Source organism: Cydia amplana, chromosome Z, assembly GCF_948474715.1.
Source record: "Cydia amplana chromosome Z, ilCydAmpl1.1, whole genome shotgun sequence".
Lineage (NCBI taxonomy): Eukaryota > Metazoa > Arthropoda > Insecta > Lepidoptera > Tortricidae > Cydia > Cydia amplana.
This window is the reverse complement of record NC_086096.1, coordinates 18,044,384-18,068,332: the sequence shown is the minus strand read 5'-3', so window position 1 is coordinate 18,068,332 and position 23,949 is coordinate 18,044,384. Positions and strand designations below refer to the sequence as shown.

Here is a 23,949-nt window from a genome sequence, read left to right as displayed (position 1 = left end):
CCAATGGCTAAATCAAATTTAATAGGCAGGCTGAACTGAAGGTTAAATATTTTTTCATAGATGGGTTCTCCCATGTCCATCTCAACAGTTCCTTATCCATCACAACGACATCATCAATTCATCATCACAAGAGTTTACCGAGACAATGGTTCATTTCGCAAACGTTTTCCAATTGGAATCAATGCAGGCCCTTGGCTTACGAAAAGAAAAAAGTTCAAAGGTAAATAAATATACCTATGTACTTTAAACGTACAAAATGTCAGAAATAAATATTTAAATCATTGGCCTTTGCGTCTATTGCAGACGATTTATGGTGCAAATCGGAGAGACAATGACCTCTCCGGACTTAACACCGCCTGGGACGGAATTAAGGAAACGCAGGGATGCCCAGGACCTGCATTACCCTCTCGGCTTCACTGTCTTAACCCACAGGAAAGGCGAGCCAATACGTGTGGAGACAGGTCAGCTGCAGGAATCTGCCGCTTATTTCAGGTTGGACCCTACTCGCGCCTTGCGGTAACTCCATTCCGGGATTTAATTTTGGAGTATCCTTCTCCTAGATGGATTGCAAGCCAATGCTAAGAAGTCCATCTCCCCTGTGACGAAACAGCTTTTTGCTTCGTTTGTGGACTTAGTCGCCTAGTACGACACCCTTATCCCATGTGAGGGTTGGCGCTATTCTAAAGCCGGCCACCACGCGGCACAAATATAAAAATATTTAAATAGGTACTAAGAAATGACGCCGAAGCTGAGGCCGGCCGGGACAGTTTTCTGTAAGTCCGAAAAGCTTCACTTGTTTATTGTATAAATCTGTATTTATTTCTGCATGGTTGTGTTCAATATCCACTTATTATTTACTGATTTTTATCTTCTTAACTTCATTTAAATATTTAAAATAATAATAATCAATCGCTGACAATGATAAATTGAAAAAGTTCCCGAGCAGCTGAATTTTTGTCAAAAAGAAACTGGAACAGACCTAAATAAATTTCTTATTAACGTTCCTATATATTACATTTTTCATTATAAATGAATAAAAAAAACATTGTGTACATTCTATATTAAGCGCGTGCTTACAAATGCCTTCGGCTATCGCGCACAATAGAGCAGCAATACATCACGCGCTCGCGCAACATATTAAACGCGTTGGAGTCTCTTTGGCCGCGGCAACGAAGTTAATGTTATTGGTCAGGGTGCTTCGCCTTGTAATCCCTTTAAGTGTTCATTTCGTTAGGATTATACATGTTCTGCAGGTTATAATTTATCAATTGGTCGCTTTGAGTGCCAAGAGCTTACTTGCTATTGTGTAAGTACTGGAATACGAGTACTGCACATTTATTTAAAAGTGCCGGTGACGATCGTCTGCTTACATCTCTATAATGATTAGTATTTTTCGATCAAAACCAAAATTAAAAAAAATCAATACTCGTACTTGGAAGCACTTAAGAATACAATCTGTTATACAATCTGAGGAACCTATACTTAATTAGCGATGGTTTAATGGTAAAAATTTTTAAACTATAATTTGGATTAGATTTGTTGTCTTACAATAAATAATTATATTACTCTTGACAATAAAGTTTGTCCGTCACTCATGTCTTGAAATCCTTGTAACGCTCAAGATACCATTTTTGAATCACTCCGTATGCTTATAGAATCTCTCTTGTTGAGGTCTCAATATGGGCACGAGAGGTTAAGCTTTACTCCCTTGTATAACAAATAATAATTTAGCCACTTTCACCAGGAGGAAACGTAAAAATCAAAAACAATTGAATTGCACAAATAATATAGTCTCATTCTCTAACTGCAACATGAATGGGGTAAAAAATACTTACAATATACATACATATTTAAAATATCTTTGACTTCTCAATATTTTGGCAGCTGGTAAATTTACCTACCCCATTTTAAGTATTTAGTTAGTAACTATTAAGGAAATACATAGTTTAGCGAGAGTGTTCCTCTGGAGCGCTACGAGTAAAGATACATAGGTGAATTGATGGTGAATTTGTGCCATGACGGTGACGGGTGTAGTCGACATTGACAACACGTTGTACCTAACTGCTGCTGTAAGTCTAGCACTCGCCTCGCTTTGTTACCCGATCCTTAAACTAAGAATGTAGGTTATGTACTTAGATCGGTGTCATGCCGCCGAACAGAAGACAGCGCGTGTGAAACACAAACTTAAGTCTTTATATCCATAGCCACGGTCTGACGTCTTAATACTAAGCCATACTTTAATCATACTTTAATGTCTTATATGCGAGCCCCCGTCAATCAATTAACGACCGTATAAGTCAGATTATACGTTACAAATTAGTAAAATGAAGGTCTCTGTATGAACAGACGCGTTTGTTTACAGTGCGCAGGAGTCACTTGTGTCAATTTCTTTCAGTTCGTTTGGTAAAGGCCGCTTGCGATGTATTTCTTTGGTCGGTGTTATTTCATAAGCAAACATTTCGGTAGGTAGGTATTTCTACAAATTATCAGAAATGGGGTAAACTGCCTTTGGCTGTGGTTTAGGTATAGAGGGTGGTTATAAAAGGTCCTATTTGACAGGTTGTTAACTTGTTACTTGTAAATAGTTTATACTCGGGGTTTTTTTAAGTCCATTAATTTCAAGGGTGCATTCCTGCGCATAAATTAAGTAAATTTCTCAAATAAACCGGTGCCTATTCTAATTAACTCCATTTTGGAAATAATAAATTATTTATTTTTGTCTGATAAGGCCCCTACGAGCGTGTACACTTTGCCTTAGGGCTTGTTTACATTTTGATTAGTGTTTAGTATGAGTTTATACAGTTGCTACGAAACCCTATGAATTATACTTTTTACGAATAAATTATTATATTATACAGAGCCCACTGTGTCCCACTGCTAGGCAAAGGCCTCCCCCCTCTCCTTCCAGTCGTCCCTGTTCAGTGCTACATCTGGCCAGCCTCTCAAGAAGGAGTCCAGGCCATCCCGCCATCGCCGACGAGGCCTGCCGGCTCCCCGGTTAGACTCGTGGGGCTCCCACTCTGTGGTTAACTTGGCCCACAAGTCATCCGGCATTCGGCAGACATGACCAGCCCAGTCCCATTTTAACTTAGCCGCTTTCCGAGCTACGTCTATTATTCGAGTCTTAGAGCGCAGCGTGGTGTTTCGGACTCGATCCCTTAATTTTACACCTAATATGCTGCGCTCCATAGCTCTCTGGCAAACCCCGAGTTTAAACTTCTGAGCTTCCGTCAAAGACCAGGTCTGAGCACCGTAGGTGAGAACTGGAAGTACGCACATTTCCATGAGCCTACGCTTGAGTGATAGAGGTAGGTCTCCCTTCATCAGGTGTTTCATTGACCAATAGCTCTTCCAGGCGTTTTCGGTGCGTCTTTGGACTTCTTTCTCCTGTCGCGCCTGGAAAGAGACTATTTGGCCAAGATAAAGGTACGAATAAAAAGTAAACATTATTAACTATGCCATCCTTAAATGTACTTAGCCATACCCCGAAGTTTAGTAGCCGTAGGTTTTAAAGAAAACACCGTGTAGTTGTATTATGTCGTCGTTAGTAGTTCTTAACTCTATAAAATAAGTTTTTGGCAATTTTTTTTTGGTACAAGCTTTTATCGCTGACTGTACTTTTCTTACGACAGACAACTAATACTCATCGAGACTATTCTAAAAACCCCTAACACAATTAGGTTGCGTTGTTTCATCACAGAGTTTCTATGGCTACCTCCTGTCTCCATCATCAGATCAGTTCGACAGTACCATATTATTCTATATTAGATATGAGCGTCGATAGGCATATAGCCGGCGGCGGCGCGCCGGTCAAAATGAGTCGGCAGCGGCGGCGAATCGGCGCCGTAGCCTTGAAACACCTTCGATTAATGTAAAAAGAATTCAAACCAAAATTTAACCGAAAAAACATGTAAGAAAGTTATAAAATAAATGCATTTTTTATTTTCAAGGATAATTTGTTGAATAATGGTACGAAAAAAGTTTTATATCGTATAAACTGTGGAAAAGCGGTATTGCGGGGCTTCAGAGGCGGTCTTAATCTTGGCGAGGCTCTGGCCGGAAGATCTTAGCGAGGCCCTTATTTTTTGTGCTAAGTTAAAAGTTGCGGATTGACTTTATCAAGGAAACGTCTTGTCGATAGTCCAAAGAAAATCGAGCTCCGTCATTAACCAATATCGACCCAACAAAACCGATTTATGTCAAAAAGTGAGGCCCAAGGCCGAACTCCATGTAACACCGAAGACTTGAATTCGACGCCTCCCAACCCAATGCGAGGCCAGAGGATGAGCTGCAGGTAAGAATACAGCTAAGAATCGACCGTCAAGTATGAGCTTGGCTGATGATGACGGCCGAACGCCTGGAGCGCCGATTGCGGCGCGCTTCTGTGCGAGGCCGAAGGCCAAGCTGCAAGAGAGCAGAGCGAAGGCGAAGGCCGATAAAGACCGAAGCCATAGTGTTAAAGATCCTGCGGGCGCATTCGTGCGATGCCAAAGGCCGAGCTGCAATGGAGCTAAGATCGGACAAGGACCAATGCTCAAGCGTTTTAAAAGAGGCCGGAAGTTGAGCTCCATACAGGGTCAAAAACTTGCAGATTCAGATAGCGGCTTACTTCCATGCGAGCCATGCAAGGCCAAAGATTGAGCTGCGAGAAAGCAAAGCTTGAAATTTGACCACAGTTAATTTTTTCATTGTGCAATCACAACATATGTAGTGTATATACAATCTATAAATTGTAATGTGGAACGTTCCACAATAAAAATGGAAGGAAATCAGTATGTTTGTTACAAGCATATTGATGTTAAAAATGATATTTAATAATTTCGTTTCCCCAATACTTGTAGCGCGGTTACTAGAAGATAACTTTGCATTTACCTTCGATATTTTTTAATTATATGGGCCTAAAATACCTTCTGAATGCCTATAAACTATTCGAAGTGGCGCCGTTAAAGATCTAAACTCGATTGAATATATATTGTCTGATTCTGAAAGTAGTAGTAACTACCAAGGTCACGCCGATGCCACGCCGATAGCACAGCGTCGCGGCGGCGGCGTGAAAATTTTGTCGGCGGCGGCGGCGCGCCGGCGCGGCGCTCATATCTATTCTATATTGTCATCAGACCAGCTATCATGGTCACATTTTTATCCCTTGTCATGCCATGCGTCACTTTCGCACTTACATATTTGTTAGAACGTGACAGCCATGGTGACAAATGATAAAGAGCCGGCCATCTTAGCCCTGCAGAACTACATACAGCTGCCAATTTTCATGACGCTACCATCCTTGGAAGATGGTTAAATTAGTTACCTTAGATTCCATTACATAGTTAGTTACATACTGGTCGACCTAATAAAAGCTTGTTCATGATCTATTTTTTTCAATCAAAACTTGTAATTCTAACTCGCGCATCCTCGCGTAACCGTCCTAACTATTCATGTCCTAACTATTGCACGGCAGTGTCATCTGCGTTAAGCTTAACGCTTACCCTCATTATTCATTAAATCATTATACAACGTAGATATCGTATTATGTTTAATCTTGCTTTACTCGCAATTAACTTTCTGTCAGTTGGCTTGCACTCCTACATAATATACTCATTATTTAAAGAATACTGGGATGAGAATGAAATATGTAGTATGTTAGACGAGGAAGTTTGGCGTGTTTTTGTAGACAAAAGAAGGCAGTATGAATGGCCGTGCAGCTGAGCAGGTGCGTGGGCGCGCGGCACGAGCGGCGCGACGCGGCCGGAGCGGGCGCCCCGCCGCGCTCTGCGCCGGCCGCGCCAAGGCTTCACACATCGATATTCACTCTCGCAAATAGCTTCAATTGACCCATTCATATCTGAATTACGTTATCTATTACCTCGACAATGTATTTTAGCCATATATGATAAGGGCATACAACAATATCCTTACCTCTCAATAATAGTCAATGCGGCTTAATAGTTATTTGTTTTACAAGGGGCAAAGTTGTTGTTTAACCGCTCGTGCTAATATTGATACCCGAGCAAGCGAAAGATTCCAAAATAAAATGGAATCATGAGCGTTGCGAGGGTTAAACAAAATTTGCCCCCGAGTGAAACACAAAAATTTTCACCACACCAACCCGAAGAAAATATTAACTGAAAGATATCAAACAAAATCAAATCCAAATGAATGTTATTAAATATATATTATTCAAAATCATCATTTAAAAATCAATTCTACCAACAAACATAAGAAAATAACTCAAAATTTGCATTGGATTACTTTGCCTAATCATGCCTAAAATGCAACTTTGCTATCAGTTTTTGAACAATCATCAAGAGAGCCTTTACCAGTTGGTAGTTGGCGTGGTGAAAAAATAGTATAGCATACCTAACTAAAAACGTAGAATATTTTGTAAAATATGACAATTCAAGTTTTTGTTTTGTCAGATTGCCTTCGACATCGTTTTTTTTCTTTGAATGCAAATTGAACGCATACCTACCTATTTTGTAGTAAATTTTATTTTCGGTAAGTACATGCTTTTATCGCTGAGACGCTGACTGAAACTATTGTTAAACCGTTATTTATTAATACGTTCTGAATAGTTGTCTTTAGACTTTGACGACATGTCCAACTTTATTTGATAACATGTTTTGTATACTTAAATTAATTTCAGGAAACGAAACGCCATCAAAATCTACGAGCAACACAGTCAAAATGTGCTAATTATTGCACTAGAACTGTAAATAACTATTAATATATTGTTCCTATGACCACCTTCTGTCTTGCTGACCCAAACTGCCCAAACCAAGTAACAAATATTGTGGGATAAATAAAAGCTATTTCAAAAAATAAAAATAAGAACATAGGTAGGTAGGTTAATCATTCAACGATAACAATAAACAAAATGTTTTCAAACTTTATGTTTGGTACCTATAACGTTGAGGCGAGTTATCTGCATTTGTACCTTCGTCCTCTGTACCTCTGTACCTTCGACACGGTTATGAACAAAACTTTTAATTAGTTTATAAATGTTCCCTGGACCCTATGAATATTAAAGCGGCTCGCCGGCGAACTAATTTACTACTTTTGAAGCGCTTATTCGGAATCGAAACTCTGACGATCAACGACTGGACGCAATTAAAGCCGAAAAACAGAACGAGCAACGCTTATTAATAATATTTCTATTGAGAAACAACTGGCGCCTGCGGCTATTTTTATAAGATAAAACTCAAAATTTATACGTCAATATGAGTTTGTCGGGCATTATCGTAAAACGTGAATAGTATTTAATAGTTGATACAAGAGGGCCGCCCCTATTAACATTTGAGTTATTTGACAGTTGTGTTGTGCCGGCCTGCCGGTGCTGATGGCTCGGCTCGGTCCCGGCGCGGCCGCGGAATCACACTCTGACCTAGCTTATATTTACGCTAAATTACTAGATTTTTAATTTATCAAATTGACAGATTAGTCACGTATGTATTAAATTAAGTATGTAACGTTAAGAAAATTTGAACTCTCATCCTCCAATAGCTTAACACAGTAATTTTCACAGCCAGGCACGGCAAAGTTTTATTTGTAAGTGTCCTAACATAAATGTCGTAAAGTTAAAATTTGTCTCTTTGTAGGTTAGGTATGTACATAGATAACAAAATAAACATTGACATGTCCAATAACCTAGGTACATATATTTATTATAAATACCAGAATCGTTAGTAGGTACGTTTAAGTTCGTAAGTACTTAATTCTTAGTTCCATTAAGTACCTACCTATCGTTTTAGATCCCTTTCACAGGTAAATTTGAAGATGAAGTCAGTCATCCCGAAACACGTAATAGACTATTAAAAAGGTTAGCTTTTTCTGTATGCAATAAATAGAATGATAACCGCGACGGGGGGCGGCACCGGGCCGCCTAATTGTTTGTAATTAGCGCTCCACGCTCGCACTGCGCCTGCGCCGCCGCCGCGCCGCTCTCTCGTGTTTATAGACTGTTTATTGCTTAATATGTCATGATAGGCTGAAATCGATTATGGGATCGAACCTGGTTGCTTATGAAACATGACAAGAGCTGATTCAAAACAGTTATCGATGATAGACAATAAACAATATTCCTTTTTACCATGAAATTATTGGTTGAAAGTAAAAGTGGTAAATTGAAACCACTTCTTTTAGTTACCTATATGTGAGTTTGTTTTTTTTTCTTATATGAATCGGCATGAATATCAAACAACGAGATACAGATTTTTTAAACAATTGCAGCGCTATCTGCGTTAAAGTTTGCGAGTTTATCCTCATTAGAGTACAATGTGTTTGTTAATTTCAGTTTACTTTCAGTTGACAGTCAGTCAGGGATTCAATCACAGTTCTCCATTTACACGATACTCCCTATATAAGAAGCCTTGTAAATATGTAGGTACTAAATAAATATGATAATAACAAAATATTTAGTACCAAAGTGATGCCGTATCAATTTGCAAATAAATAAATAAAATTGACATTCGAAATTAGGATACACATAGGTATACATAGCGTCGATTGGGTTTTTTTATTACTTTAATTCAAAATTACCTCTTATTATAAAGTTTTATCACACCATTCTTCTAATTTTTAACGCCTCGGAGATAATATTTGTTTTGTGATACTGAAATAAAATTAATTAGCGGTGTTAATGTTATCATAGTAGCAAATGGTACGATATTATTACAAGTATCTTTGACAAATCGTATTGTACCTCAGTAATGAAATCGCGTCAACAACTCCGAGTGGGGTCTGTATCATGTATTGTTTTAATGTATAGTACCATCTTTAAAAATATCGGTAACTAATTTGTTAACACCTTATATTTCTAAAGAAAGATTAATGCGAGGTATGTATGACCTGGTGGAGGATGAGGTAATTGCGGCAGATTACATAGGTATCTAAATAATACTCTTCAAAACCTTAGTGAAACCTACTTCTGTTGAAAATCGCAATAAACTTTTTTCTTTTTCGATCTTATCTGAATAAAAAAATATACCAAGAAATGCCAAATATTTATTTATGGTTTTGAAATTATGCGCTGTGTAGACTCAATAGACGAGTACTGCGTTCGAAAAGGCACAGTAGGCATGACGTCAAGCGTGAGATGGCACCACACACAGGCACACAGCAGTGACGTCACTCCGAGTCGGAAGGTAACGGGGCGCCACGCCCAGCCCCGCCCCGCAGTCGGAGAGGCCGGATGAACCCTCCTGTTGGCACAACTACCGTAGCCGCGTACTGCCAAAGGATCCATATAGTAATACAGTATTGTGATTTAAGCTACAACCTGTGATCGGTCATTTGTGACCTGAACGTCCAATACTAAACCCTACCCCGGTTGCGTTGAAATTTAATAAATGTTATAATGTCATATTAACACTTACGTAAAATATGGCTTTTAATTGTGTTTACCTTTCGGGTACAAAACAGATCTTTTAACATTGAAAATGTTTATCAGATCGTTTTAGAGAGTGTAATTCGGCTATATTCTGAAAGTTTTAAAGACAGACGAAAGGCAGTGGTGTCAAAAGATGCAGGATTTGCTTGAGAAATCGAAAATGGTATATTCTGAAAACAAACTTCGATAACAAAAAAATAAAAAAATCCCGAGAAAGATAGATTGTCTATCGTTTGGAAAAATAAATTTTGGAATCGGTTGAAAACCGTGGGCTGTGCAGGAGCTTACCATTGAATGATTATCAGACTATAGTTACCCCGGCTATATTTCCGAACGAAAGTTATAAAGACAGACGAAAGGCAGTAGTGTCAAAAGGATGGATGTGCGTGCTCGGAATCGCGGATAGGGTCTGACTCGGATTGTGCTGACGGTTGACGTACCGTACCTACCTTTTACCGACCGTTACCGTTAGGTACCGTTAGGTACCTTAGTTCGCATTAGAGACTATATTCATACAAATCTAAGAAAAAAAGGAGAGCTGATAAAATTTTTCCATCTCTTGTAAAATATTTATTTATTCTTTGACAAGATCTTAGATATTTTGATATTTGAACAAAAATATCTATGAATAAAATTGGTTACGCTTGATTTTGTTGATAATCATAATTCGTATATTGAATACATCAAATTAATGCTTTTAAACATTAAATGAACTCAATTTATAAAATATTTAAATTTCCCTACAAAGTTTCAGTCGCACTATGAAAATGGGTAGGTACCTGCCTACTTTATGACATTCATTGACCGACAATGGCAAACATATTGCCGTCTTGTAACTTGGAAATGACAACAGAAGGAAAAATAATTCTCGCTTAAAATTAATGAAAAAATAACCTAGATCGTGCTTGCAAATTTTTAAATTAAGTACTTACCTATTGTTTTGAAAAAAATATTTACGTAGGCATTAATATGTCAACGTTGAGAATATAAATAAATTTTATACCTGCATATTCTAACACGTAAAAATGTCACATTAAGGACAGTGGGATGTTTTTCATTTTAAGAATGCTACCACAATTTAATATAAAAGAAGCTACTATTCGATAGCGTAACATTTGCATATATTTGAATGAGGCTGCTGTCTTATCGTATGACGGATGTTCCTTGTGACCCGCGTCATCATAAAAACTGTAGAGCGCTGCGAATGGTGTGAAGATGGGTATTATCCCGACGGTGCCCGCTGCGCTATTCTCCGCTTTGTGTGCGGCGCGGCGCGGCGCGGCCTGCCCGCAGCGCAGCGCGCAGCGCCTGCACGTCAACGACGTAAGTACCTACACGTTTTAATTTCATATAAAATGCCCCTTATTATCACTGTAGAAAAGTGTTGTTCTAAAACAATGTACATTTCCGGTTTACGTGCAATCACAACTATCATTACATTACTATAAATTGTCTTTACTTGTCATGTTGAGAGAAAATATCTGTAGGTAGTGTAGGTATACATTAAAACATTAACAATCCACTTATAGGTATGAATATAGAATGGGTATAACAATTAATCACGCCGACAAAGTGGTAAAATAAAAACTAGAAAAGAAAATTAGGGTACCATCCGTACCTACACGTAAAGTGGGGATGATTTTTGTCTACTTCAACCCTATGGTGTGGAGCATCGTTATTAGCCTGGATAGATAGGCCTTTTAAAACGAATAGGCGTCTTCAAGAAATATTTTTCGGATAAAGTGAACATTTACGTTAATAATCGCTCCGAAAATAAAATATAGAGCCCCCGGCCACATATATTTAACGTTTGAATTACGGGTCAAAAAATATTTAAAAAATTATGAAAGTAAACATTAGTAAAGACTTAACGAAAACTATAGCGAACGGGATCGGTTTAGCCGTTTTTGAGATCTCGCAAAAAGTCTTCCCTTCTTAGTAATACCTATGTTGCACAAGTGCTGCGAAGGTACTCACTTTGGGTTGTGCTTGTTAGGCCATGATACCCACGAATAGCCCCCGTTCAAGGCAGCCTATTGGGACAGGTGACTACGGAACCCTACAACGAGCTTGGCCCGACATGTTCTTGGCCTATTTTATGTAAACTATACCCAACCACATGTAGAAGAGGCTTTACTTGAAGGGTCCACGGAAAGAACATACTGTCTAGTCACATTTTTCGGAAAATGAGATTTGTATCTCAAAATGAAGAGCTCTTAATGCACTATTTATATCTTTTGCTACCACTGTATAATAAAATTAATAAATGTAACACAACTTTATTTTTAGTTAAATAATATCTGGTCACGGAATTGCCATACGTTTTGACATTGTTCCAAATTTTAAAACCGCGATTACTCAAAATGTCACTAGTGTGACTAGACATGTTCTTTCTGTGGACCCTTCACTTATTTTTTCACCTAAACTCTACCAGATAGACAAATAAACTCTTAATTAGATTACAAAATTACAAATAATTAAATTACTTACCTAACAGCTTAAGATTTAAGTAAAAAGGTATACAGGGTGTAACAGGAGCAATAAATTAAACTGCAGGCTGTATTCCTCAAACTGACCAACATTTGTTCAGCAACTTTTAAAAATAACTTATGTTTTGATTTTTATTACACTTTAAAGTTTATTCTAAGATGCAATGTATTGCAAATTTTGTTATGTTTAAAGCGTGACAAGCAACGTCATACACGCTGATGTCAGCGTACATTGAAGGCAATATTTATTTTTTATGAAAAACAGGATGCCTAAAGGATTCATAATTTTTAAAAGTTGTTTAACAAAAGTTTTATAGATTGAGGAGTATAATATATGTTTTAATTATTTGCTCGTATCACAGGCAACACCCTGTATAATTTAACTATAGCCTAAGGTTTTTCGGGTTGCGTAGCCAAAATGGCAAAAACGTAACACTTCTAGTTTCCTCATGTCCTTCCGTCCGTCCATCCGTCTATCAGTCATTTTATTCGAAGACTATTTTAAGCTATAATACTAAATAGTATAGGCACTACATACAGTATGTAACTGAAACAGATGAAATGGAAATTTTCAGTAATATTTCAACGTTTGGTAGCTAGGTCGTTCTAAATTACTTCAAAACTGCGCGTACAATAAAAAAAAAACGGCCAAGTGCGAGTCGGACTCGTGTTCTAAGGGTTCCGTACATTACACAATTTTTAACAATGTAAAACGTGACTGAAATGTCTTTAATAAACCGTGAGGGGTCGGATCAAAAACTAAGTAATTAAGTCCGACTCACCCTTATCTGCACATTTCTCATAGGTTTTCATGTCATCTATAGGTAAAGAACTATTTTGTGTGTTTTTTTCAAAATTTTAGACCCAGTGGTTTTGGAGATAAAGGGGGGAATGGTAATTTTTTGCCTACTATCTTTAATAACTGCTAAACTGTTTGTCCCAAAATGATAAAAAAATATGTATGAGATTCTTAAAATGAGCTCTTTCATATAATAAAATTTGAGAAGCTTTTTTTTTAATTTTCTCATGGCTTATTATTAACCGGGCAACTAAAATATTAAACAGGAACTGTCATTGGGCTTATAATAATATAATTTTACTGTGCATTAATATATTAGCGCCTAAAAAAATATATTAGCCTCAAATATAAGCATCATTAAAAAAAACTGGCAGCATAAACAAGCCACCCAAAAAAATTATAGGGAAATTAACGTGATAGGTTGGCGTCTAAAATAATAAATTGGCAACTAATATTGTAAAGCGATCATAAAATTTAGTTGTCATCTAGTTGTTCACACCTAAGTAATCAACTAATCATAACTGAGCATATTGTTTCAGCTAGGTAGTATTTTAACACGAAAGCAGTCAAATTTAATGAATATTGGTCACTTTTTACATAAAACACCTCAAATTAATTTACCAATACGCAATGGTCAGTATACTTATGGTCGAAATTTCTAATCATGAAACGCCTAATGGCCATTATACCATTAGATCTTTAAATTTTACTAAGTTCAATAGGTACCACTGTGTTCTGTTAGAGTCAACAGATAGGTGCGACGACGAGCGAAACGAGGAGGAGCGTGTTAGGTTGACGGTGTAATGACCAAAAAAATATTTTAAAAGAACTTAATTTTTTAATTAATACCTAGCCGTTTTCTTTTTAAAATGTGCTTCATAAATGGTCTCCAATATATTAATTCAGTTGCCTTGTTTCTTTGATGATCCTAATTTAATAAACAATCACTTTCTAAATATTCCTCAGTCAAATGTTACTTTATCTGATCTTACATACTTTGAATACAATCGTTTTGGCTCTGCAACTTTTAGTTTGAAAACAGTTGATGAGAATACGGTCTCTAAAATCATCACCAATATCTCATCCAACGCTCTCGGTACAGATGAAATCACGCGTGACATGATTCTTCTGACACTTCCACGAACGCTGGGGATAATCACTGCTTTAATAAATCAGTCTATCCTATCCGGGGTATTTCCTGACGCCTGGAAAGTAGCTTTAATAAAACCTATCCCCAAAAAAAGTAACCCTTGTGAATTTAAAGATCTCCGCCCTATCAGCATTTTGCCCTTTTTGTCAAAAGTTCTAGAGAAAGCTGTTTGCCTACAAGTAACAGAGTTCCTTGAGGCTAACTGCATTTTGCCGTCAAAACAATCAGGTTTTAGGTCTGGACATAGTACCTCAACTGCTCTGCTTGATGTTGTTGATGACATCCTGACTGAGATTGATTCTGGAAACGGAACAATTATGGTACTACTTGATTTTTCCCGTGCTTTTGACACAATTGACCATAATTTGTTAATCTCTAAACTTGCCTACTACGGATTCGATATGCTAGCACTTAAATGGTTCTCTAGCTATCTAAGTGGTCGCCTTCAAAGAACAAAATTAAGCAATAAGAATGGTACCAGTAGGACCTCCGAAGCTTCACTCGTCTCTCATGGCGTTCCACAGGGTTCGATATTGGGTCCATTATTATATATTCTATATAGCGCAGATATAGTAAATTCCATCCAAAACTGCCGATATCACATTTATGCCGATGACCTCCAAGTATATCTCCCACTTAAGCCAGATGAAATTTCCAATGCAGTAAATATCATAAATGATGACTTGTCTCGAATAGTTCAATGGTCCAATAGAAACAGCTTATTTATAAACCCCTTAAAATCTAAATTCCTCATATTAGGTTCTGAAAACCAAAGGCGTCAAATTAAGAATTGTAATCCGATTATTAAAATAGGCGTTGACTGCATTGAACAAGTTCAAGAAGCTCGAAACTTGGGTGTACTCATGGATGGCAATTTAAGATTTCACAATCATGTTTTAGAAACGTCCAGAAGCTGTTTTTACCGACTCACAATATTGTACCGTATTCGTAAATATTTAAGTACGGATGTTCGAATTTATTTATGTGAATCTCTAATCCTCTCTAGACTTAATTATGCGGATACCGTCATAGGTGGTTGTTTGTTGGCCCAAACCAAGAAGCTAATGCAGCGCGTGCAGAATGCGTGTGCCCGATTCTGCTTCCACATACCACCTAGAACTCATGTGACACCTTTCCTAAATAGTAGTGAGTTAATGAACATGGAGTCACGACGAGCGCTGCATTTCGCTTGTTTGCTTTTTGGCATTGTGAAGACTTTAACACCCCAGTATTTAATAGCTAAGTTACAATTTTCTCAACGTCATGTCAGGGGTGCTAGTCGTCTTGCTTGTCCTCGGCACAATACATCTGCATTTCGTGGCAGTTTCAAGTACTCTGCCACGAAGTGCTGGAACAATATACCGCCACCTATACGCAATTCATCATCTGTCCATACATTTAAAATTAAGTACACAAAGCACATCCTGAATTTGCAAAAAATGTTATAAAATTAAGTGCCGATACTACATCTTTTATGTAGGTATATTATATTGTTGTACTGTTTAAAGTTTTTAAAAAATTGTTTTTGTTGTTCTCAACGAGTGTGATAGTTTGTCCAAAGCTTAATAAATGTAATGCTGCTGTACAAATGTGACTAATTACAATTAGATTTTATATTAATACATATTTTTAGCGTCTGATCTCACATAACCACTCACATGATTCCAGCAACTAGAGTTTCAAGATTGCGCACCTCTAAAATGATCGTCGCAACTCGAGTTGCAAAAGGAGTGTATGCGGTTTTTTATTTATTATCTGTGAAGGGCTGCACAGATACGGTATAAACAATTTTTAAAACACAGACTACCAACGTGACAATATTTAAAAAATGTTTCAATCATATAGACACAACCACAGTATTTCTTATCTATTTTACTTTGCAAGTTGTTCAGGAAGTGCGATGTGTAAAAAGTTGCTGCGTGTTTTAAAATGCCTCAAGTATTCAAATTTAGATATTTCTATTAGTAATGTATATTAAACTACTCCGCGTTTATTGGTCTATTAGTTTAAAACTATATTTTAGACCTACTTAATATTGATGACCAAATAATATCACTTCAAAACAATAGTTCTGTAGATTCTTGACGTGTTTCTTATTTGAATGCCCTACATTTCTAAGATTACTAAATATATCTTGAGCAACCAATAGATATTAAATAGTTCGATTATTAAGTTACATTAATAAACCATAGAATGTATTAAATCACTGTGTATTACACAGGATTAGCGATCAAAACATGTGACGGTAAATTGTAAGTACAAACCCGGCAACTGTGGTTGCTTAAAGCATTTCTGCATATCGTAAGGCATGTAGTGTACTAGACGCGTTGCATACGCGTTTTGGGATTTTTTTTACTACTTACTTATAATTTGTATTTACTAATATTTCTTTGCTATTTACATTGAATAAACTAAATAATTATACGATTAAATAAATAATTAATTAGGTATTACAATTTTAAAGTTCCTATTTCTGTTGAACATCTGCACCGCGCGCTGTTGTGTCTCCACCCTAAATGGGTAGCCATCTTTATTTTTGAGATGGAAGAAGTCAGTTTACCGGCTTATTTACGTTTGTAATCAGTATAATTTTATGTGTTAATAGTTATTATTGGTTTATTGTGCTTAATATGTTGTGAAGTGTGTGTTATGGTGGATGTATTAAACGTGTTAGTGTAGTTATAAGTTAGTTCGGTTGTTGGTGATCGGCAATTATAAAAACACCAAAATTTAGTAGGTACGTAGATACTCTTTTGTTATTTTAAGTTACATAGCTACTATCATCGTTATAATTGCATAAGTTATGCATTTTATTTCAAGATTATTAGTGTCTTAAACTGTTTTTTACTATATTTTAGTACTTCAGTGTCTAAATTAGCCACAAAAAAATCATGAACATAATATATAGTTTCACAGCAGATTGAGCAATTCGAAAGTTTCTTATCGGAATTTGAATTAGTTTTACTCGGCAATTTCATAGGTGAGCTATCAAGATGTTTAGTACCAATTAAAAGCTTATTAAGTCTTCTTTAAATTGAATACAAAAAAAAGATACGTTATCGATTTAGATTTTTAATTAAAAATAGTTTTCTACTATAACGCGGACATTATTTCATTGGGTCAACTTTGTGAATTTTTAATAATTATTTTTATTATAACAGCACAATGCTATAGTGGTAAAATAAATTATTTGTTTCTTTATCATTAAAAAACCAAAATAATCGTTGCAAATGCTTTAGCAGAAGTAAAGTTATCGATTTTTGAAAATATCATGACACTGTGCCGTCTTATCTGCGAAATGGCAGAGCAGTTCAGGGCACCTTTTGTTAAAATCGGAATCATGTGAGTGGATAATATAAATATATTATTATATCTCATAGGTTTAGTTAGATATACGAACTTTCGTTTTTTTTTTTGGAAGGGTTTCCACGGAAGACCAGCGTCAAGGTATTCATAAGATACCTTGACATCAAGCTGAGTGGAAACCTTTTCAGTGACGTTTTAAACCGTTTTTGTGACATGTTTTTGTAAAATGTTGTTGTATAAGCGTCCTGAATAAATTTTATTCTATTCTATTCTATTCTATTCTATTCTATATATTTTAAGGCTCCGTTTTTGTTGCCAAACTTTTAATTTTAGTAGCCATTTCAAATTCGATTAATTAGTTGACCGGTTAAATACGTGCCTTTTCTCATTAACCCCCCAAAAATTGCCCCCATGTTAAAAATTGGTTAATTTGCATTACATGTCCGTCTTTGGGTTACAAACTTACATGTGTGCCATATTTAAACTTAATTGGTCCAGTAGTTTCGAAGAAAATAGGCTGTGACAGAGGGAAAAAAAGACAGACGAACGAGTGATCCAAAAAGGGTTCCGTTTTTTCCTTTTAAGGTACGAAATCCTAAAAATCGAGAAAGCGCAGCTTGATAAAGCTTTCCACGAAAATTAGGTACTAATATTTATTAAACACACAAGTAGGTAGTCAAATTCGAGTCAGGAGTTCTTGACGTCGAATCATTCTTGTTTGCACAATAGGCTGCAAATGAGATCCAGTTTTCGTGTACATTACCATAACATTGCCGTATACTCGTCGGTTGGTAAAGATTTTTTCGGGCGCCGTTTTGCATTGAGGGAGAAAACGATTTCTGAGGCGAGAGCGAGCAGTCAGTCGGAAAACTCACAAAATTTATTCAAAATATTTGTCTCAACAACTCTGTATCCTTAAATTGCTTTCAGTAGACGTTTGTTTGGAAGAAATTGAATGTTTGCTGTAACTTTAGGAAGGAACTGATAGAATATTTATTTTTATACATACGTGCCATAATATGCCAGCGAACTGTCTGTTGTGGACATAATAATGACGTTCGATAAGAAGTCAGAAATTGTTCTCTAGCTAGAAGAAACACCGGTCAAGTGCTTGTCGGGCCACGCATAAGGAGGGCATGTGGACTTTATACGATATAAAAAACTATAGTTACCAGTAAAAGAGCGTATATTCCCAACACTTACGCCCTTTTAACAAGTGTTTGGAAGAAACTTATTATTGGGGCGACCGATCAAGTTCAAAATAATTTTCGTGGAAAGCTTTATCAAGGTGAGTTTTCTTGATTTTTAGGATTCCGTACCTTAAAAGGAAAAAAACGGAACCCTCATTGGATCACTCGTTCGTTTGTCTTTTTGTTCGTCTGTCACAGCCTATATATTTTCTTCGAAACTACTGGACCAATTAAGTTGAAATATGGCACACATATGTAAGTTTGTAACCCAAAGACGGACATGTAACGCAAACAAACGAATTTTTAACATGGGGGCAATTTTTGGGGGTTATATGAGAAAATTTAAAAAAAAAGCTTCTCAAACTTTATTATATGAAAGAAAGAGCTCATTTTAAGAATCTCATACATATTTTTTTTATACATTATACATTATACCTATACATAGCAAAAATGTATTTGTGTGTAAATGTATCTTGGTCTCAGCAACCGCATTCCAAAAAATCTTTGAATAAATAGCTCTCGCGCCCATTTAGCTCCAAAAGCGCACCCACTACTAAACTTAATCTTTTCAATACATTTATCATATTCAGCCGATAAAAACGCCATAGAGATCAGCCGTACACAATGAGATACAAGCTCTCGGTACCTGATGCGGCCGAAAGTCAATTATATTCAAATATAAATCGGATTTGCAAAGGTAAGCCCATGACAATAGAGGAGGCAGGCGCCGTGCGATGATGCCAGCTTTGGGCTGCCGTGGGCTAATGGTCGGGCGCGACGCGACAGTTTGCGACACAATACAGCGGAGCGGCCGCGCTCCCGCCCGCGGCCGCCCAGCACCCGGCGTCCGCACCCGACCCGTATCCGATCTGCCATTATACTTTATACACTGCCTTATGAACTCTCTTTTGTCACGCATTCATTATTTGTAGGCGTCATCCTAACCGATTACTACGCATAATAGTAGGTTTATAGAAAACCTATTAGGAGCTTAATACGATCGTAATCATAGTTATCACAAGATTTCGTCATAATCAGGGATCACTATTTACCACCGCAATGTTAACTTTATAGCACTTATAAATTGCTAGTTAATTGTTAGTTTTTCAGGTCAATAAAAAATAGGTCCTTCAGCGCATAACGAGCATAAGTTGCAGAATAGGGGTTCAATACCCATTTAATACGTAGGTACATTCATTTTCATTCTGGGTACTAAGCTAATAGTAGTAATAGTTTTGCTGACTGTACCTACATGTAAGGAATAGGACTCCCACTTTTTTTTAGTTAAGTAGTAGGTAGATTGCCTAACCCGATCTTACAGGCAGACCCCGATTTTTTTATTTGACTGGTAGTCAAATACCCTATCATAGGGAATCAATATTCGAATACCGTGTGAGTTATCCGGTTACAGATCAATTTAGTAGACTCGTCACGCCCGGCAAAATGATCGCACAATGCGTTGGTAACGGCGCTTACACCACACGAGTGTTCGCCCGGCTATTGAGTGGAGCCGTTGTTGACTCTTTTGTCAACCTTTATTAGATATCCATGTCTGCTGCAAAAAATACTTCAAAACGACGTATCATTTCACTTTTACTACAAAAAATCTCTTTCATATCCTTTATTTGATTTTATATATCTCGAAGGGAAAAAGTCTAAACGAAAGGAATTACCTACGAAGCGAGTGATTGTTAAAAGTCTAGAACAAAGGAAATGCAAATGAACACAAACGAGTCGGCCACTTGATGGAGTGTGCTTATGTGTAACATTTTCACAGTAGCAAGTAAGTAATTAATGTAATAGATCTGTTAAAGTATTCATTTATGCGTCATGGAGCCCGGTACCGCGCGGAGCGAAAATCACAAACTTGTCAGAGAAACAAAAAGGAACGAACTTATTTACATAATTTTAACCGAAATATAAAGTAAGCAAACCCTTTTAAATGGTGCGTTAAATATACTCAAACAACGTCATTATAAACGAGTAGCTGCTCACTCGGGTCCAACAGACCCAATAGTGTCAAATGGCGGGCATCAAGCTGGAGAGGTCCTCACAATGCGACCACACCGGGTATCTATTATGCGCCGCTATCAATAGAACCCTTAAGAAATTTGTTACTAAGATTTTGATAGGTGGCAACTGGTTTTTGTTCGTGCAGGAACAGTACCAGGGGACTGGGGAGCCTCTACATAATGTGCGCTGGTGCGGGGTGACGAGGCAGCGATCGGCGCGGCGAGGGCCGGGCCGGCCGGGGCTGCGCTGCGCGGCCGCAGCCGCAACATATTTATTGCTTACAAAATGCTGTGAATTTGTTTTGGGGTGTCGGAGCGTCGCTAAACGTTAATGTTGTTCGTGTATTGTTTGTTATTATTTGATCGGTGGCCGGGTGCGCTTTACGAGGAGTCAATAACTGCGGCATTTTAGGGTTTGTTGTAACGATGGGGCAAAAAATATTGCAATGTTCAGCGTAGTTTATTGCTAAACTTGAAGTGGATGCGTTTTTAACATATGCTTCGCGCGCATTGGTACGTTAGTATTTTGTAGTGATAAATAAACGTAGGTTGACTGTACATGTGTGTAGGTTGGTACCTAATACTCATTCCTGACGGACTAATACGCGGGTATGATTTGTTTTACATTAAGTACCCATTTTAAAATAAAATAATATCCCGGTTGGTCACATTAATAGTCCGTGTGTAGAATGTATACGGCGGTAAGGTACCTACCAGTAAGGACATAATACCTAAGTAACTTGGTGTCCTAATGTGTCGATGAGAGAGCGTGTGGTGCAGACGTGTGGACGATTGATTTAAAAAATAAGTATTATTTATGTTCGTGATCAAAACTAGAACGTAAATCTATTACCATTGATATTACTCGTGTCGATTTAAAACACTCCCTTCGGTCGTGTTTCAATTTATTGCGAATTTCCTACTTTTCGCACTTGTATCGTAATGTACTAATGCGCGTAGTTCATAACTATACGGACTGAAGGCACGGTTTGCATGGGCGTATATTTATTCTTCTAGACTTCTAATAGAACTCTATGTAGAGACAAAATACAAAAAGACAGGGAAGTTACTTTTTGAGATAAGTAAGTACGAGTCAAGTCTCTTTTGCAGTCAGAAAGTATAAATAAATTTACATAATTAAAAAACCACATTCAGGGTCCCGAGCCACGAGAATAACGTGGCGTTCAGAATTATTTTATTTAACACAACTCTTTATTTAGCAGAATCGCAGACAAAACGGCAAAAATGACTAACTTATACTAACCACTTACTGTTACAATAGTTAAAAACGACTACCTTAAAAGTCCTTAAACTACCACTTACCTACAAGATCTCCTTAAAAAGCTCCACTGCTCAAAAATCAGTTTATTTAACTATTTAGTTCAAGTTACTAAATAAGTAATTAATATTTAAACCATTTTATTTGATAACTGAATCCTTTGAATCCATATACTCGTATCCAAACAAGTAAAATAAACGAAAATAATTGGATATCGCTTTTTTATACTGCGAGCGATTAATTACACTCATCATGGCTCATGGGAGCCTATTAGGGTCCGCTTGGTAACTAATCACGAGAATAGGCGTAGGCACCAGTTTTTACGAAAGCGACTGCCATCTGACCTTCCTACCCAGACGGGAAACTAGGCCTTGTTGGAATTAGACCGGTTTCCTCACGATGTTTTCCTTCACCGAAAAGCGAGTGGTAAAAAATATCAAATGATACCATATTTCGTACATAAAAGTTCCGCAAAACTCATTAGTACATACGAGCCGTGGTTTGACCCGGGACCTCCGGATTGAAAGTCGCACACTCTTACCGCTAGGCCACCAGCGCTTCTGCGAGCGATTACACTACCTAGTACCTACATAGTATATTATAGGCAGGTACAAATGTGAGTATGTCTAAGTTGCCTATGTTAACTAAATTTTTATAAAAAAAAACTTGTACTTGCAGAAAATAACTCTTTCTACTAAACATGTAGGTATGTGAATCGATTGAAAATTATATATTTATATCGAATTGAATACGTAAGTACGTTTACTGTCCCCATACAAAATGATACTCGTATGATAAAGTCACACGTCCAAGTGTGCTTCCACTTTGAAGTTGTGAACCGACAGTGGAAGCACGGACTCCTGAAAAAAAAAAGCTTTATGACCCCACCCCACATTCGGGGCACCCGGACAGGGAACATGTTAAACTGTAGTGAGTCATAATCATAATACATACCAGATACAATTTTTACTGTTTATTCATGGGTTTTAGTCAGTACGTCTCCTTTATCTTATCATTCATCCATTCAGGCAGAGGGTACGCCGCGGACTCAACTCTGCCCCCGCCGTCTTCTCCTCTTGTATTTTAAGTCGGTTAAAAAATGGCAAAACATCTTTATGAAATAGCATTGTAGAGGGTTTATTTATTTCGTTCAGACAAATAATTATGTTAATCCCAAGTGTATATTTTACTTGCATAGTTTCCCGTTTGATTACAATGCAACTACATCAAAAGGGTGTAATATTTATACAACAGTTTTATTGGATTACACCCCCGCTCCACGCCGGGACAATCAAATAAATACTGTTTGCGCCGCGGCTTTGTCTGCGGGCGCGCACATGTTGTCGTCGGCGTCGAGATAATTATTGTGTCGCTAAACTAATTTCCGCTGCCCTTACTGCGTTATCATGTTTAATTGTGTAATTTGTTTCAATAGTTACGCCTTCCCAGCCAGAGATTCAGATCCTGACATAGATTCTCGTAGTATTGTGCCTTTTGTTTTACCCACCCACACAGACACAAGTAGGTAATAGCTTAGATTGCTGACTCCATACATGGATAATAAATTAACAGCGAGTTTTGCGAAAAAGTTAAAGTTTCAGGAGATTAATTTTGTTCAGTAATAAGTATTAAACCTACCATTTATTATTTAAGTAAGGTTTGCCATGTATAGAGTGAGGTTATTTATCTATGACCTGAATAAATCAAAGCAAATACGGAAGGGTTAGGTATATTATATTATATTAGGTCGGGGAAAAAGTTATTTCGTATTTTATATTTTTTATAAGTAGATGTTGTATTAAAAACTCTTTGGTTCTACTGCTTGCATCTGGGTGGGATTCAAAAGATTATATTTAAAAGAATATAAGTAATGAATATAAACTGTTTTCCACCATTTTTCAACTGTTTTCTATCCGCCAATTTGAGTGTTTTTTTTTTCATTTAAGAGATACAATTGATTACTTTTATGGTCCGGATGATAAAGGCTATTCAACCATTTAATTTACTTCAGAAAATTAGATCTTTTAAATATATTTTTGGAACGTTGGCACAAATAAATGTTTGTGAACTCGACTGTACCATGTAGTATTAATAGGGTTGAGAGTACTTACCTCCAAATGAAAAATAACGTTACTATTATAGGATCACTCGTATGTCCGTCTGTTACGGTCAGGTCACGGCCAATTTTTTTCCAGATTACTGAACCGATGAGTTGAAAGAATTGACCGAGACCGAGCAAGTTACGTTTTAAGTACATGAACATTAAAAGGTCGAGTCGTAGGTTGATTCTGCCCCCAGGGTTTCGAAAAAAGGTCTTTTTAGGGTTCCGTAGCCAAATGGCA

At 37.2% G+C, this 23,949-nt stretch overlaps 1 protein-coding gene across 2 annotated transcripts in view; it reads left to right on the top strand.

The window, feature by feature from the left end:
- LOC134660837 (LIM/homeobox protein Awh) overlaps window positions 1-23,949 on the top strand; it is a 48,888-nt gene that overhangs the window by 11,671 nt on the left and 13,268 nt on the right. The window lies entirely within an intron of this gene.